Genomic DNA, 17,621 nt, shown 5'->3' on the forward strand with positions numbered 1-17,621 from the left:
CATTCCCCACCTCCTCATTTCTTCCCTGAAGGGGGAAATCAGAAACTAATACAAGTAGAGCTGATCAACTCCACTAGCAGCTAACCTTGCTCATTATTATGCCTTGAATAATATATGCCCTCAACCCACATGGACTGAGTAACAACAGATTATGAATGTCATGTGCATGGGGCTGAAGGCAAAGACAGCATTACAAGCGTGCACCGCATGCACATTGGCTCTGAGATCTCAGATGAAGTGTGGTAAACTATAGGAACCTCAAACTGAACATTTTTATACTGACTCTGGCTGAAGAACAGTATTTATTTTCTGTTGTACAAAGCAACATAGCTTTGTACTAGAGCAAAGTAGGTGTACCTGAGCAAAATGTTTTTGGAATAAAGGATTGAGCTGGCTGTTGTGTTAAATGACATTCTATAGCAGTCAGTAAAAAACAATTGGTTCTTTTATGTGGCAGCATTACTCAGTCATCTCACAACAAGAATTTCTCCTGTGTCACTACAGCAAGTTGGAAGGATTTGCGTGCTTCGAACTGATTGTTTACTTCACTTGCAAAAAATAAGCAACCAGTGCAGCTCCATCAAATGGATCAGTGCTATGACAGCTCTATTAGCAAAGGAGTCTTTATGTCTGCTTGGTGTCACCATAATTTTCTTCAACAAACAAAGAAAGAGGTATTGAATTTCAAAAAGTTATTATTGCATTTTCAGGCTCTGCCAACTGCAAAGAAGGAAGGTGACATTTTTTTCTTAAACAACACAATCTTTGCTTATTCCAATGTATATTTTTCTTCCCCAAGGATATTAAGAAGTCTTAATAGTTTCTTTTGCTTTAAGTAGAAAAGGATTTGCATCATAAGCTGAGCAGAGATTAACGTTTTGGTGGCCTTGAAATAAATCTTTCTCAATGTCCATTCCCATGAGGTCATTCATATCAAGTCAGTGGGTCACTGTGATCAGATTCAGTTGTTGAGTCTTATTAGTACTACCGGCGCTGCCAATAATGTGACCAACCGATAGCTGGGTTATTTTAACAATGCCAACTCACTCCAACAAACACACTCTTCTCAAACACAGTCATATATGAAACAATATTTACTGCTAGAAATGACAGTTCTACAAATAATAGGACTGTGAAAGTCCACTCGACTCATGAGCACTGCAATATTTCAATATTGAGAGGCTTTCTGCTATTTTCTCCTGTTGAATTTGTTTCATCATTATCAGGGGACATTCGATTTCTCACTCCCCAGTAATTATGATGGCCATTCAAGACAAAAATCCTAGTGTGCATGAGCAAGAGAAAACATGTTAAAGGTTGTCAAAACCTGGAATTATTTACAACATCTAACTATATCAGCAGATGTTATTTAAAAATAAACTAATTTAAGGTTTTTTTTACAAAATTTCAATAGATACAGGTAAGAAGTGGAATGAAAATGCTCTAGTAGAACAACCAGTTAGGACAGGTGCAATGGGCTGAAAGGTCAGCTTTTGATTCAGGAAGAAATTATAAATGAGAATTTCCTCTTCCAGCCATAACAGATATATAGTCATTTACTCAATTTAGAAAAGTAAAAACTGGTATTGTAATTGTCATTGTAGTCACAAGATCACAAATTATTTAAGAATAAGAAATTTAATTCAACCTATTTTAGTTAGTCCATCTAAAATCATAAAGTCCTTGCCCATTACAAGATCGGATGGTTTATCGCAGAACTACAGAATGTAGAACGAGACTGTATAGTCCAACTGTATAGTTCAGCGGGTAACAGGAAATGCAATGGAATGTTTTGTATCTGTTCCAAAGGCAATGGAGTATAAAAAAAAGAGAGGGGGGTGGGGGGTGATTTGCTAAAACAATACAAGTCACTGGTCAGACCACAGCTGGAATACTGTGAAAAGTTTTGGTCCCGTTATCTAAGGAAAGATACATTGGCATTAGAGTCAGACTAGAGATGGTTCATTGGGTCCTTCACAAGTATCACAGCATCATCGAATCATACAGTATATAACAGACAATGAGTTTGCAGGTTGTGTTGGAATACAATTGCTGCTGATGATCCATATTATCTCATGGTGTCCAGTCTTGAGTTGTTATGTCTGTTTGAAATCTATCTCATTTAGTATGATGATAGAGCCACACAACACAAGCTTGCTATGTCTTTTCTGACATCCAGTTAATTCAGTTAGATCATGGCTGATTGGCACCGCAATTCCAGTTCATCACTTTTGCTCTATATCCTATAATACCTCCATCCAAAATAGCCTGTCAGTTTCTGTTTTAAAAAATTGAATGGATCAAGTATCCAAAACCTATGGAACCTTTACCTCAACTCGATTAACACAATTCATCCCTTTCTTTGGTACCCTTACCCAATAAAAAAAAACCTGTCCGCCAGCCTTGACAGTTCCAGTTGACTCAGAATCCATACATTTTATTGAAGAGAATTCCAAATTCACAAATTTTCTGTGGAAAAAGTACTTCTTCATTTTACTTCTAACTGGACTAATTAATTTCACAGCATGTTCCCCATTGTTCTGGAGTCCCTAGAAAATGAAGTAGATTCTCTGAATCTAACTAATCAATGTTAATGTATATGGTACCCATTTAAGCACCTCAATTAAATCATGTTTTAACTCTCAAAACTCAAGGTAATATCAGCAAAATTCATGTAATTTGTCCTTACAATTTAATCCTTTAAACCTCAGCATCATTTTACCAGATTGAACCCAGATTTCTATGGCCTATTTCACAAATCAGCTTGAAGTAATTTTCTGCATTTCAAGTTTTCACATTCATAAGGTGAAATGGGAAAAATTTAAAAGGAACCTGAAGGGCAGCTTTTTCCACATAGTGGGTGGTGTCTGTATGGATTGAGCTGCCAGAGGAAGGCAAATACAATTCCAACATGTAAAATGCATCTGGATGGGTACATGAATAGGAAAGGTTTAGAAGGACATTAACCAAAATCTGGCAAATGGGACTAGATCAGTTTAACATATCTGGTTGGTATGGATGAGTTGGACCAAAGAGTCTGCTTCTGTGCTGTATAATTCTGTGACATCGTTGCCAGGCTAAAATGTAAAAGCCTGGCTATTGTCATAAATCAGACCAACAATCCTCAAAGCCATCTCTGGTCTGTCCTCAACATTTTTCGACAAGTGTCTCCAGTTTTCCTCAATGGAATAATGATACCTGACACAAAACTCTGCTCAATAGTGCCATTGGAACCAACACTACTGAAGCTGGACACTTCTGGTATGGTTTGTACTATACTCCATAGATAGACATTTGTGGGGACATTTATTGTACCCTCTAAAAACTTTGATGTTGGGCTCTTTGGATGCATGGTCTGCAAATTTCAACTGTGCAGGTGTAGTTAACATTCTTGACTAATCCTGAACATTCGTTCAGCTGCATGAGGGAATAGCTTCTAACCAAGCTATTTGAAAGGCCAGCCATTCGAGTTGCAATGAGGTGCTTTAGATTTATTTCTGCTGTTGCAACATTTCTGACAGTGCTGTAGTCTGCTCTTGGGAGAGTTCTGATGACCTGTTAGTTTTGTTCAGAAGTTTTTTGTACAGACAGAGAGGCCAAAGGAGACCATCCCACAAAAAGGCTGTTGCATTTATGACAATACTACTTAGTCTCTTTTTGGCTGCAGCATGGCAGCGAGGATTAAGCTGAGGCTACAGAGGGAGGAAAATGTGGAGGGCTGTCCATGTGCCCTACAGTCAGGGAACACTTTCTCTACCTCTACCAGAAACAATGCCTGATGGCTCTGTGATTCATGGAGATAGTAACTGAATGATGTCACTTCCTTCAGCAGTGCCTATAGCCTCACAGCCAAGTGAGAATGATGCTGCCATTGTCTCAATTCACAAGCTGTTGGAGTCTTTGAGGGAGGAGCAAGTGACATTCTCAACAGTTCCTGTGCATTGCTTCATTAGTATTGTGTTGGAAGCTCTGCACCAGGAAAAGGAATTTTAAAATGTCTCTAGCCAGAAAGGAACAGAATAAGTGGCTATGTGCCTTTGTCGTATTAGCAGAATGTCCAGTGCTGCAAAGAGGCATCAGTTGAGATCAAAGACGTCAAAAGAAGTCTTATACATATATGTTATGACTTCTCTCTATTACCCAATCACGTGAGGATAATGGATCAACACTGAGAGCTGAGCAGATACAATAAACATATGAGATCAGAGTTTCAGCATTTTAAAGCAATTACTCTACTACATGTACCATACTGGATTCCAACGATATCTACTGAAGTGCAACTTCAAATCCATGGAGGATTGCTGCCTCCTCCACTGTTATAGGGGTGTAGTTCTTGACACGAGTCATACAGGAGAAAGTGAAGTCTGCAGATGCTGGAGATCAGAGTCAAAAAGTGTGGTGCTGGAAAAGTACAGCCAGTCAGACAGCATCCGAGGAACAGGAGAATCGATGTTTCAAGCATAGACTCTTCATCAGGAATGCTCAAAACATGACTTTCCTGCTCCTCAGATGCTACCTGACAGGCTGTGCTTTTCGAGCACCACACTTTTTGACACCAGTCATATGTGGGTTACTTCAAGCAAATGGGGGGAAAGTGGCAGGAAGGAGGTATCTAGGACCCCATGCTTGGAACATCATGACCATTGCTCTACAAATCCCCTCTTTTCAATCCATCTGTTCAATACCTGTCCGGTGTCCTCAACCAAAGTCCTGTGTGACAGTCATTAACAAAACACCTTTCCTTAAAAACTTTATGGTAATGACATATTCAATAATACATGCAAAACTAATATTATGCGAGGGAATGCTAATGTTTTGACTAGGCTAAGAAGCATGAATTAGCTCCATTCTTTTTCATCCCCTCAGTTGCTTGCAACCAATATTTCAATTTTTTTTAACACACGGATATCATATTTAAATTATGAAAATAAAGTTTACTAGATCAAAATGAAGGAAGCAATTACAAAATTTCCTTAAGTGAAAGAAAAATTCAGAGCTTTTAGAGTGCTGCTCCTTCGTCATGAACCTTTTACTTTCAAATAAACCTGCTGGACTAGAACAGTGTTGTATGATTTCTGACTTTAGAAATAATGAATATAACTCTTCTTTCCAAAGAATGAGGGGAACAGAAAACAAGAAACTACAAGTCATTTACCCTAATATCTGTCATAGGGAAAATGAGAGGAGCTAAAATGACTGAATCGATTAGGACTTTATTCACTGGAATTTAGAAGAATGAAGGAATTGTCATAAAAACCTGTAAAATTCTAACAATCCTAGAAAGGGTAAAAACACAAACGACATTTTCAATGTCCAGGGAGTCCACAGCCAGGGGTCACTATCTAAAGAGCTGAAAATGTATTGCTGGAAAAGCGCAGCAGGTCAGGCAGCATCCAAGAAACAGGAGAATCGACGTTTCGGGCATGAGCCCTTCTTCAAGAATACCCGAATGCTCATGCCCGAAACGTCGATTCTCCTGCTCCTTGGATGCTGCCTGACCTGCTGCGCTTTTCCAGTAACACATTTTCAGCTCTGATCTCCAGCATCTGCAGTCCTCACTTTCTCCTCACTATCTAAAGAGACAGGGTAGGCTACTCAAGTCTGCAAGGTGGGAAATTTCTTCACCCAGAGAGTGGTGAGCCATGGAATTCTCTGCCACAGAAAGTGGTTGAGGCCAAAACTTTGAAAGTTTTCAAGAAGGGAATGAATATAGTTCTTTGGGCTAAAAGGATCAAAGGGTATGGGGAGAAAGGGGAACACGGTACTGAGTTGGATAACTAGCTATGTGGATAAATGGGGAGATGATAGCCTACTGGTATTATTGCTGTATTGTCAACCCAGAGATCCAGACAATGTCTGGAGACTTGGGTTCGAATCCCGTCATGGCAGATGGTGGAATTTGAATTCAATAAAAATATCAGGAGTTAGGAATTTAATGATGACCATTGTTAATTGCCAGAAAAAAAATACCATCTCAGTTCACTAATGTCCTTTAGGGAAGGAAACTGCCATCCTTACCTGGTCTGGCCTATGTGTGACTCCAGACCCACAGCAATGTGGTGACTCTTAACTGCCCTCTGAGCAATTAGGGATGGGCAATAAATACTGCCTAGCCAGCAACAACCTCATCCTGTGAATGAATAAAGAAAAAAAATGGTGTGAAGAGAACATATGTGAGTCTTTTAGCGATCATGGACAGATTAAAATGAGTGGGCAAAAATTTAGTTGATGCAATCTAATGTGAGAAAAAATGGCACGAAGAAAGAAAAGCAGCACATTATTCAAATAGAGAGAGATTGCAGAAATCTTCAGCAGTATGCATGAATCACAATTGTTAGTATGCAGGCACAGAGAGTGATTAGGAAGACAATTGGAATGTTGTTGTTTATTGCAATAAGAATTAAGTATAAAAGCAGGTTCTGCTACAATTGTGCAGGTGTTGGTGAGATCACATCTGGTGTACTGTGTATAATTTTGGTCTCCTTATTTATGAAACAACTTAATTGCATTCAATGAAGCTCAAAGGAGGTACACTCAGCTGATTCCTGGAATGAAGGGGTTATCTGATAATAGAGCATTATTTATATTTATATATATATATTGGTTGGGCCTGTATCCAGTGGATTTTGACAGAATAAGAAGTGTTTATATTGAAACATATACAATCCTGAAGGGATTTAATAGAGTGGATGCTGAAATGATGTTTTGCTTTAAGGGAGAGTCTGGAAGCAGGGGACACACTGTAAAAATAAAGAGTCTCCCATTTAAGACAGAGATGATAATTTCTCTCAGATGATGTTTCTTTTCCTCAGACAGCAATGGAGGAAGGGGATTTTTTTAGGGTGAGTTAGATAAATTCTTGATTGACAAGGGAATCAAATGTTATTGGGGTACAGGACGGTAGAGTTGACGCCATTGTCAGAGCAGCCATGATTTTATCAATTGGCAAGCATACTGGAAGAGCTAAAAAGGTAAAAACAATGACTGCAAGATGCTAGAAACCAGATTCTGGATCAGTGGTGCTGGAAGAGCATAGCAATTCAGGCAGCATCCGAGGACAGGCAAAATCGACGTTTCGGGCAAAAGCCCTTCATCAGGAATAAAGGCAGAGAGCCTGAAGCGTGGAGAGATAAGCTAGAGGAGGGTGGGGGTGGGGATAGAGTAGCATAGAGTACAATAGGTCAGTGGGGAAGGAGATGAAGGTGATAGGTCAGGGAGGAGAGGGTGGAGTGGATAGGTGGAAAAGGAGCTGGGCAGGTCGGACAAGTCTGGACAAGTCAGGGGATCGTGTTGCTGGAGGTTAGAAACTAGGATGAGGTGGGGGAAGGGGAAATGAGGAAGCTGTTGAAATCCACATTGATGCCCTGGGGTTGAAGTGTTCCGAGGCGGAAGATGTGGCGTTCTTCTTCCATGCGTCTGGTAGTGAGGGAGCGGCGGTGGAGGAGGCCCAGCACCTCCATATCCTCGGCAGAGTGGGAGGGGGAGTTGAAATGTTGAGCCACGGGGCGGTTTGGTTGATTGGTGCGGGTGTCTCGGAGATGTTCCCTAAAGCGCTCTGCTAGGAGGCGCCCAGTCTCCCCAATGTAGAGGAGACCGCATCGGGAACAACGGATACAATAAATGATATTAGTGGATGTGCAGGTAAAACTTTGATGGATGTGGAAGGCTCCTTTAGGGCCTTGGATGGAGGTGAGGGAGGAGGTGTGGGCGTAGGTTTTACAGTTCCTGCAGTGGCAGGGGAAAGTGCCAGGATGGGAGGGTGGGTCGTAGGGGGGCGTGGACCTGACCAGGTAGTCACGGAGGGAACGGTCTTTGCGGAAGGCGGAGAGGGGTGGGGAGGGAAATATATCCCTGGTGATGGGGTCTGTTTGGAGGTGGCGGAAATGTCGGCGGATGATTTGGTTTATGCGAAGGTTGGTAGGGTGGAAGGTGAGCACCAGGGGCGTTCTGTCCTTGTTGCGGTTGGAGGGGTTGGGTCTGAGGGCGGAGGTGCGGGATGTGGACGAGATGCGTTGGAGGGCATCTTTAACCACGTGGGAAGGGAAATTGCGTTCTCTAAAGAAGGAGGCCATCTGGTGTGTTCTATGGTGGAACTGCTCCTCCTGGGAGCAGATACGGCGGAGGCGGAGGAATTGGGAATACGGGACAATCAGGACTCCCGCCCACCTTCCGAGGACCCCTTCGCCCACTCCAACACATTGCATCCACCTGGACACCCCGCGCTGGCTTATTACCTGCCCTCGACCTCTTCATTTCCAACTGCCGCCGGGACATTAACCGCCTCAACCTGTCGACCCCCCCTCCCCCACTCCAACCTCTCATCCTCACAACGTGCAGCCCTCCAATCCCTCTGCTCCAATCCTGACCTCACCATCAAGCCAGCGGACAAAGTGGGCGCAGTGGTAGTCTGGCGCACTGACCTCTACACCGCTGAAGCCAAACGCCAACTCGAGGACACCTCTTTCTACCGCCCCCTTGACCATGACCCCACCCCCCCATCACCAAACCATCATCTCCCAGACCATACAGAACCTCATCACCTCAGGAGATCTCCCACCCACAGCTTCCAACCTCATAGTCCGGGAACCCCGCACTGCCCGGTTCTACCTCCTTCCCAAGATCCACAAGTCTGACCACCCTGGCCGACCCATTGTCTCAGCATGCTCCTGCCCCACTGAACTCATCTCTACCTACCTCGACACTGTCCTATCCACCCTAGTCCAGGAACTTCCCACATACGTTCGAGACACCACCCACGCCCTCCACCTCCTCCAAGACTTCCGTTTCCCCGGCCCCCAACGCCTCATCTTCACCATGGATATCCAATCCCTCTACACCTCCATCCGCCATGACCAGGGCCTCCAAGCCCTCCGTTTTGTCCTCTCCAGATGTTCCCAACAGTACCCCTCCACCGACACTCTCATTCGTTTGGCCGAACTGGTCCTCACCCTTAACAATTTCTCCTTTGAATCCTCCCACTTCCTCCAGACCAAAGGGGTAGCCATGGGCACACGTATGGGCCCCAGCTATGCCTGTCTCTTTGTTGGCTACGTAGAGCAGTTGATCTTCCGTAATTACACCGGCACCACTCCCCACCTCTTCCTCCGCTACATTGATGACTGCATTGGCGCCACCTCGTGCTCCCGCGAGGAGGTTGAGCAATTCATCAACTTCACCAACACATTCCACCCTGACCTTAAATTTACCTGGACCATCTCTGACACCTCCCTCCCCTTCCTGGACCTCTCCATCTCCATCCGTGACGACCGACTTGACACTGACATTTTCTACAAACCCACCGACTCCCACAGCTACCTGGATTACACCTTTTCCCACCCTACCTCTTGCAAAAATGCCATCCCGTATTCCCAATTCCTCCACCTCCGCCGTATCTGCTCCCAGGAGGAGCAGTTCCACCATAGAACACACCAGATGGCCTCCTTCTTTAGAGACCGCAATTTCCCTTCCCACGTGGTTAAAGATGCCCTCCAACGCATCTCGTCCACATCCCGCACCTCCGCCCTCAGACCCAACCCCTCCAACCGTAACAAGGACAGAACGCCCCTGGTGCTCACCTTCCACCCTACCAACCTTCGCATAAACCAAATCATCCGCCGACATTTCCGCCACCTCCAAACAGACCCCATCACCAGGGATATATTTCCCTCCCCACCCCTCTCCGCCTTCCGCAAAGACCGTTCCCTCCGTGACTACCTGGTCAGGTCCACGCCCCCCTACGACCCACCCTCCCATCCTGGCACTTTCCCCTGCCACTGCAGGAACTGTAAAACCTGTGCCCACACCTCCTCCCTCACCTCCATCCAAGGCCCTAAAGGAGCCTTCCACATCCATCAAAGTTTTACCTGCACATCCACTAATATCATTTATTGTATCCGTTGTTCCCGATGCGGTCTCCTCTACATTGGGGAGACTGGGCGCCTCCTAGCAGAGCGCTTTAGGGAACATCTCCAAGACACCCGCACCAATCAACCAAACCGCCCCGTGGCTCAACATTTCAACTCCCCCTCCCACTCTGCCGAGGACATGGAGGTGCTGGGCCTCCTCCACCGCCGCTCACTCACCACCAGACGCATGGAAGAAGAACGCCTCATCTTCCGCCTCGGAACACTTCAACCCCAGGGCATTAATGTGGATTTCAACAGCTTCCTCATTTCCCCTTCCCCCACCTCATCCTAGTTTCTAACCTCCAGCAACACGATCCCCTGACTTGTCCGGACTTGTCCGACCTGCCCAGCTCCTTTTCCACCTATCCACTCCACCCTCTCCTCCCTGACCTATCACCTTCATCTCCTTCCCCACTGACCTATTGTACTCTATGCTACTCTATCCACACCCCCACCCTCCTCTATCTTATCTCTCCACGCTTCAGGCTCTCTGCCTTTATTCCTGATGAAGGGCTTTTGCCCGAAACGTCGATTTTGCCTGTCCTCGGATGCTGCCTGAATTGCTGTGCTCTTCCAGCACCACTGATCCAGATATTGGAAGAGCTGTCTGCCTACCTCATAAGTTTATATGCATCATTTTAGTGCCTGGCCTTGTGCCACTCTATAGATCTACCTAATAACTGTAGCATAGCTGGTGAAAGGCTACAGAGTTTCATTCAAGGAGACTACCGATAGCCTTGAAGGATATTCATTAGACACTCTGGGCCTTGAGAACCTGTCTTCAGACTGTACCATCTCAGCATGAGTTGCAGCAGTCTGGGATGTCTCATTGAGAGGCAATAGACTGGAATATCGGTGGAATGGCAGTGGTGAGAGCACAAACACTGTCATCCTTTCGGGTTCCCTATTGAGCATGCAGCCAATCAAGAGCACATTACCCACAGCAATGATTGAAAGGAGAAGGGAGCAGAAAGCTTGTATTCTGGGTGTAGATTGATCTTGAATCCCAATTCCTTACTTCAGCCCCTCCCATTCACCTAAAGGCTGGAGCAATCTCACTGGCATTTCTTACAATAAATATTTTGAATACAAAATTTAAAAAATAAAGAACTTGCATTTAACAAACCTTTGGAGCAGAACTGGAATGCATAATCTTCTGACATAGATGAGAATGCTACCAACTGAGCCCTAGTTGACAGTCTTACTGAATAAATAATAACTAAAGATCCTTTTATTGGCATGACGATGTGGTATAAATTATTTAATTTAATAACTTTGATTTACAATCCAGGTTGGATGGATTTGATCTTGGACCAAAATTGTGTGATTTCCTGTGACATGGAGACTGTAGATCACTTACACATGAGTTGCAGGTTGTCATGTCAATCTGTTTTGATTTACAGTTCCAAGTTAAATGATGAATATTCCCCTGGTATTGTCTACATGTTCTGCAACCGAGATTCAATGCTAAGGAGGATTTAATAATATAATTATCCTTTGCTGTAATAATATTTTATTGAACTAAGCCTCAAGCGACTCCCATTGACGCTTCAGGCACTTTCATTCCTGTGGTTTCTGATCTTTCATAACTCCTTCTGCCTGTCATATGCCCAGAAATGTGCTCTTGGACATTATCTTGATGCTGAGAATAGATAGTATGTTAAAATAATTTCTGCGCTACAAACTTGGACTATTTACAGACAATCTAGCAAGTCTCCATACCTGAGTACTTCACATCATTATACAGTGAAATGCTATGGAACTCATATATTGTTGAGTAGATTTGGTTAATATCTGGTGAAAAAGTTTGCAAGTTAGCAGCCCACTTTGGGGATTAATGGATGGAAATGCTGCAGTAGTGTCACAAGAAACATGGCAGACTTGTAACATTACAATGCAATCTGCTACTGGTTTGAAACTAAACAGAATTATAGACTTGAAAGATTGTTATTTCCACGTCACTTATTAAATAAACATATTTTAATGTTCTAATTAACCAATTAAATACTTTTCAAGTGTAGCAATTGTTACAATGTCAGTAAACAGGAACTAAGTCACACACACAAGATCCTAAAATCAACAATGTGATCAATGGCAGCTAATCAGTTTTATTGATGTTAGTTTCAGCATGCATATTGTCAATGACACTGACAAGAGCTCAAATTCTCTTCAAAATAAATTTATGGCAAATAGATTGAAATACTGTGAAGATATTTTCCTCATCAAACTATTTCGAGATGTTATTACACACCTCTAGAGCAAGTGGGTCTTAATCTGGACTCCTGGACCAGAGCTAAGGGCACTTCCATAAGACCATAAGACCATAAGACATAGGAGCGGAAGTAAGGCCATTCGGCCCATCGAGTCCACTCCACCATTCAATCATGGCTGATGCGCATTTCAACTCCACTTACCCGCATTCTCCTGTAGCCCTTAATTCCTTGTGACATCAAGAATTTATCAATTTCTGCCTTGAAGACATAGAACATAGAACATAGAAAAATACAGCGCTGTACAGGCCCTTTGGCCCTCGATGTTGCACCGATCCAAGCCCACCTAACCTACACTAGCCCACTATCCTCCATATGCCTATCCAATGCCCGTTTAAATGCCCATAAAGAGGGAGAGTCCACCACTGCTACTGGAAGGGCATTCCATGAACTCACGACTCGCTGAGTAAAGAATCTACCCCTAACATCTGTCCTATACCTACCACCCCTTAATTTAAAGCTATGCCCCCTCGTAATAGCTGACTCCATACGTGGAAAAAGGTTCTCATGGTCAACCCTACCTAAACCCCTAATCATCTTGTAAACCTATATCAAGTCACCCCTAAACCTTCTTTTCTCCAATGAAACCAGCCCCAAGTGCCTCAGCCTTTCCTCATACGATCTTCCTACCATACCAGGCAACATCCTGGTAAACCTCCTCTGCATCCATTCCAGTGCCTCCACATTCTTCCTGTAGTATGGCGACCAAAACTGCACACAATACTCCAGATGCAGCCACACCAGAGTCTTATACAACTGCAACATGACCTCAGGACTCCGGAACTCAATTCCTCTACCAATAAAAGCCAGTACGCCATATGCCTTCTTCACCGCAATATTTGCCTGGGTGGCAACTTTCAGAGATCTGTGTACATGGACAACAAGATCCCTCTACTCATCCACACTACCAAGTATCCGACCATTAGCCCAGTACCCCATCTTTTTGTTACTCTTACCAAAGTAAATCACCTCACACTTACCTACATTGAACTCCATTTGCCACCTTTCTGCCCAGCTCTGCAGCTTATCTATATCCCGCTGTAACCTGACACATCCTTCCTCACTGTCAACAACTCCACTGGCTTTCATATCATTCGCAAACTTGCTCACCCAACCCTCTAGCCCCTCCTCCAGGTCATTTATAAAAATGACAAACAGCAATGTTCCCAAAACAGATCTTTGCGGAACACCGTTAGTAACTGCACTCCAAGATGAACCTTTTCCATCAACTACTACCCTCTGTCTTCTTCCAGCCAGCCAATTCCTAATCCAAACCTCCAACTCACCCTCAATGCCATACCTCCGTATTTTTTGCAGTAGCCTACCATGGGGAACCTTATCAAACGCCTTACTAAAATCCATATACACCACATCTACCGCTTTACCCTCATCTACCTCCTTAGTCACCTTCTCAAAGAATTCAATAAGGTTTGTGAGGCACGACCTGCCCTTCACAAAACCATTCTGACTATCCTTGATCTCATTATTCCTATCCAGATGTTCATAAATCCTATCCCTTACAATTCTCTCTAAGACTTTGCCCACAACAGAAGTGAGACTCACCGGCCTATAGTAAATAGGGTTATCCCTACTCTCCTTCTTGAACAAGGGAACCACATTTTCTAGCCTCCAGTCTTCTGGCACTACTCCTGTAGACAACGAGGACATAAAAATCAAGGCCAATGGCTCTGCAATCTCCTCCCTTGCTTCCCAGAGAATCCTAGGATAAATGCCATCAGGCCCAGGGGACTTATCTATTTTCACCCTTTCCAGAATTTCCAACACCTCTTCCCTACATACCTCAAAGCCGTCCATTCTAATTAATTGTGACTCAGTATTCACATTGGCAACAATGTCCTGTTCCTGAGTGAATACTGACGAAAAGTATTCATTCAGTGTCTCCCCAATCTCCTCAGCCTCCACACGCAACTTCCCACTACTATCCTTGACTGGACCTATTCTTACCCTAGTCATTCTTTTATTCCTGACATACCTATAGAAAGCCTTTGGGTTTTCCCTAATCCTACCAACTAAGGACTTTTCATGTCCCCTCCTTGCTGCTCTTAGCTCTCTCTTCAGATCCTTCCTGGCAACCTATAACTCTCAATCGCCCCAATTGAACCTTCACGCCTCATCTTTACATAGGCCGCCCTCTTCCCTTTAACAAGGGATTCCAATTCCTTATTAAACCATGGCTCCCTCACACGACCCTTTCCTCCCTGCCTGACAGGTACATACTTATCAAGGACACTCAATAGTTGCTCCTTGAACAAGCTCCACATATCAATTGCATCCTTCCCTTGAAGCCTACTTTTCCAAGCCACGCATCCTAAGTCGTGCCTCACCGCATCATAAGTTCCCTGCCCCCAGCTATAACTCTTGCCCTGCAGTGCACACTTATCCCTCTCCATCACCTAGAGTAAAAGTCACCGAATTGTGGTCACTGTCCCCAAAGTGCTCACCTACCTCCAATTCTAAAACCTGGCCTGGTTCGCTACCCAGAACCAAATCCAGTATGGCCTCACCTCTTGTTGGCCTGTCTACATATTGTATCCTGCACACATTGGACAAACACTGACCCATCTAACGAACTCGAGCTATAGCTTTCCCAGTCAATATCTGGAAAATTAAAGTCCCCCATAACAACCGCCCTATTACTTTCACTCTTCTCCTGAATCATTCTCGCAATCCTTTCTTCTACGTCTCTAGGACTATTAGGAGACCTGTAGAAAACTCCTAACAGGGTGACTTCACCTTTCCTATTCCTAACCTCAGCCCAAACTACCTCAGATGGCGAGTCTTCATCCATCGTCCTTTCCACCGCTGTAATACTATCTTTGACAAGCAATGCCACACCTCCCCCTCTTTTACCCCCACCTCTGACCCTACTAAAACACTTAAACCCTGGAACCTGCAACAGGCAATCCTGTCCCTGTTCTACCCATGTCTCCGTAAGAGCCACAACATCGAAATCCCAGGTACCAACCCACGCTGCAAGTTCACCTACCTTATTTCGTATACTTCTTGCATTGAAGTATACACACTTCAAGCCACTTTCCTGTTTACAGGCACCCTCCTTTGAGATTGATGCCATGTTCCTAACCTCCCTACACTCCAGGTCCTGCACCCTAAAGCTACAGTCTAGGTTCCCATGCCCCTGCAGAGTTAGTTTAAACCCCCCCCCAAGAGGACTAGCAAACCTCCCCCCAAGGATACTGGTGCCCCTCAGGTTCAGGTGTAGACCATCCTGTTTATTGAGGTCCCACCTTCCCCAGAAAGAACCCAGTTATCCAGATACCGGAATCCCTCCCTCCTGCACCATCCCTGTAGCCACTCATTTAACTGTTCACTCTCCCTATTCCTCGACTCTCTATCACGTGGCACGGGTAACAAACCAGAGACAACAACTTTGTTTGTTCTAACTCTGAGCTTCCAACCTAACTCCCTGAAAGCCTGCCTAACATCCTCAGCCCTCTTCCTACCTATGTCATTGGTGCCAATGTGGACCACGACTTCGGGCTGCTCCCCCTCCCCCTTAAGGACCCGGAAAACACGATCAGAGACGTCATGTACCCTTGCACCTGGGAGGCAACATACCAAACGTGAGTCTCTCTCGCCCCCACAAAACCGCCTATCTGTGCCCCGAACTATCGAGTACCCAATAACTATTGCTCTGCTCTTCTCCACCCTTCCCTTCTGAGCAACGGGGACAGGCTCTGTACCAGATGCCTGAACCCAATTACTTACCCCTGGTAAGTCCCCCCCCCCACAAGTGTCCAAAACGGTATACTTGTTCTTGACGGGAACGGCTGCAGGGGGTCCCTGCACTGGCTGCTTCCTCCCAGTCCCCCTCACTGTCACCCATCTGTCTGCAATCTTTGGAGTTACTACTTCACTAAAGCTCCAATCTATGACGCCCTCTGCCTCCCGAATGACCCTAAGTTCATCCAACTCCAGCTCCAGTTCCCTAACACGGTCTTGGAGGAGCTGGAGATGGGTGCACATTTAGCGTCCCAGTCTCCACTGCACTCTGTGGCAATGAATTCCACAGGCCCACCACTCTCTGGCTGAAGAAATGTCTCCGCATTTCTGTTCTGAATTTATCCTCTCTAATTCTAAGGCTGTGTCCACGGTCCTAGTCTCCTCGCCTAACAATTCAGAAACAATTTCCTAGTGTCCACCCTCTCCAAGCCGTGTATTATCTTGTACCACTTCAATTGTACCACAAGAGCCTTAACAAGACCACACATGTTGAGGGTAAGTGGGATTTGGACCGGACTTTCCGGCCTAGAGAGGTACACTATCACTGTGTCACAGGCCCACTGTTGCTCTATATGTGACCATGAAAGAGATCAACACACTCTTGACTTTGATTTGTTTAGTATTTTGGTTAAAAGAGATAAGCATAAAAAACCTCATCTTGAGTTTGTTGTAAAGGAAGTTTCCAAAACTACTCAAACTCATGCTTATACTACAAGCAGTAATACAAGTCAGAGCTTGTTCTGAGTATAGAGTTTACTGTTGCACTTGCATTACTACCAAGTTGAATTGCCTATTTAACAGTGCAGACATGGCAGTATGAGTGAATGAAGCTTCAGCCTTTAGGCTGCCCGTTTTCAGGAAGCCATAAGCCCCCATTATAGACAAGAATGGCGACACTGCAGAGGAATGTAATTTCCATAAACATGTATTCAAATACCCATTAAGAATTTTAGTGAACAATTTTGACAATAGCAAACTAGAATACCGTTATCATAAATAACTTCTTCACTTCTTTAATCACTGAGCCAAAAATCAGGTTGAAAACCAAATAAAAGCTATTTAGCTGGCAACAGCACATTATAAGGACACAATAAATGCTTTAGCATCATTCTCCCATATGAGCCAGTCAGAAGCTTTACTCGATCCACTAGAGGGTGGATTGGTCTTTAGCTGGTTTGCTGGTTAACTTTACATTACCTTTAGGAATATTTGAAACTTGTCTTAAACTCTGAAGAAAATAAGAGATAGAGGGTAGATGTGACCAAGTATGCTTTAGAAAGCTGCTGACCTCTTAAAATGACTTCCCAAGGAATAAATAACTTGTAGGTAATCAAAGGTAGGGTTAAGTGTTATCACTCAGACATTCAATGACCTTGGAATGCCTGGGAATGCAGAAATGTTTCACTTGTAAATGGAAGATCCATTGATGCCATGCATTATAGACAAGATAAAGATCAGGAGATTTTGGAGGAGGAGGCAAAATCTTTTACAAGCAATATTCTATCAAGGGCTAATGACTTGATTTTGAATGAGTTCAAGTGTGCGCAATGGTGTTGTGCGTGACAGACCAGTCGGTTAGTTGCTATGCTGTGCAACTGATGAACTAATTCGCAAGTTGACTAACTAGTTAACTGGCTGGCAGACTGTTATGGTACAGTAGTAATGTCCCTACCTCTCAACCAAA

At 44.2% G+C, this 17,621-nt stretch overlaps 1 long non-coding RNA gene across 3 annotated transcripts in view; it reads left to right on the forward strand.

Annotated features, from left to right (window-relative positions):
- The window catches only part of LOC122549310 (uncharacterized), a 114,728-nt gene that overhangs the window by 82,462 nt on the left and 14,645 nt on the right, over nucleotides 1-17,621 (forward strand). Inside the window, exon 1 of one of the 3 annotated variants that reach the window (XR_015756926.1) lies at nucleotides 540-674. The exons of the other annotated variants lie outside the window; for them this stretch is intronic. This is a non-coding gene — a long non-coding RNA (uncharacterized LOC122549310). Of the gene's footprint in view, nucleotides 1-539; nucleotides 675-17,621 lie in introns of those variants that run through there. 3 annotated transcript variants of the gene reach the window in all.

This window comes from Chiloscyllium plagiosum, unplaced genomic scaffold (genome assembly GCF_037043375.1).
Source record: "Chiloscyllium plagiosum isolate Xiang-an unplaced genomic scaffold, Cpla_swu_hap1 HiC_scaffold_4, whole genome shotgun sequence".
NCBI classification, from domain to species: domain Eukaryota; kingdom Metazoa; phylum Chordata; class Chondrichthyes; order Orectolobiformes; family Hemiscylliidae; genus Chiloscyllium; species Chiloscyllium plagiosum.